Source organism: Poecilia latipinna, unplaced genomic scaffold (assembly GCF_001443285.1).
Source record: "Poecilia latipinna isolate Pla-1442-1.1 unplaced genomic scaffold, P_latipinna-1.0 Scaffold1306, whole genome shotgun sequence".
NCBI lineage: Eukaryota > Metazoa > Chordata > Actinopteri > Cyprinodontiformes > Poeciliidae > Poecilia > Poecilia latipinna.
The window spans coordinates 205,930-206,571 of record NW_015113922.1 but is presented as its reverse complement, the minus strand read 5'-3'; positions in this window follow the sequence as shown (position 1 = coordinate 206,571).

Below are 642 nucleotides of genomic sequence, written 5' to 3'. Positions count from 1 at the left end.
GCCAAAAACGCTTTATCTCAGCGAAAGAAGTCAAAAATGGACTAGTTGTGCATTTGCAGCACTACATTCAATTTTCAGCCTTCTTAGTTGTTGGACAGCTCCGAAATGCTGAGCAGCACTAGATCTGGCTGTATTAAACTTGAATTAGGTGTAATGCTTAAGTTTCAAGTGATCAGCAAGCCAGAAGCCAAAAACGCTTTATCTCAGCGAAAGAAGTCAAAAATGGACTATTTGTGAATTTGCAGCTTTACATTCAATTTTCAGCCTTGTTAGTTGTTGGACAGCTCCGAAATGCTGAGCAGCATTAGATCTGGCTGTTTTAAACTGAAATTAGTTGTAATGCTTAAGTTTCAAGTGATCACAAAGCCAGAAGCCAAAANAACTATTTGTGAATATGCAGCTTTACATTCAATTTTCAGCCTTCTTAGTTGTTGGACAGCTCCGAAATGCTGAGCAGCACTAGATCTGGCTGAATTAAACTGAAATTAGTTCATCTGCTTATGTTCCAAATGATCAACAAGCGAAAATCCAAAAACGCTTTATCTCAGCGAAAGAAGTCAAAAATGGACTATTTGTTAATATGCCGCTTTACATTCAATTTTCAGCCTTGTTAGTTGTTGGACAGCTCCGAAATGCTGAGCA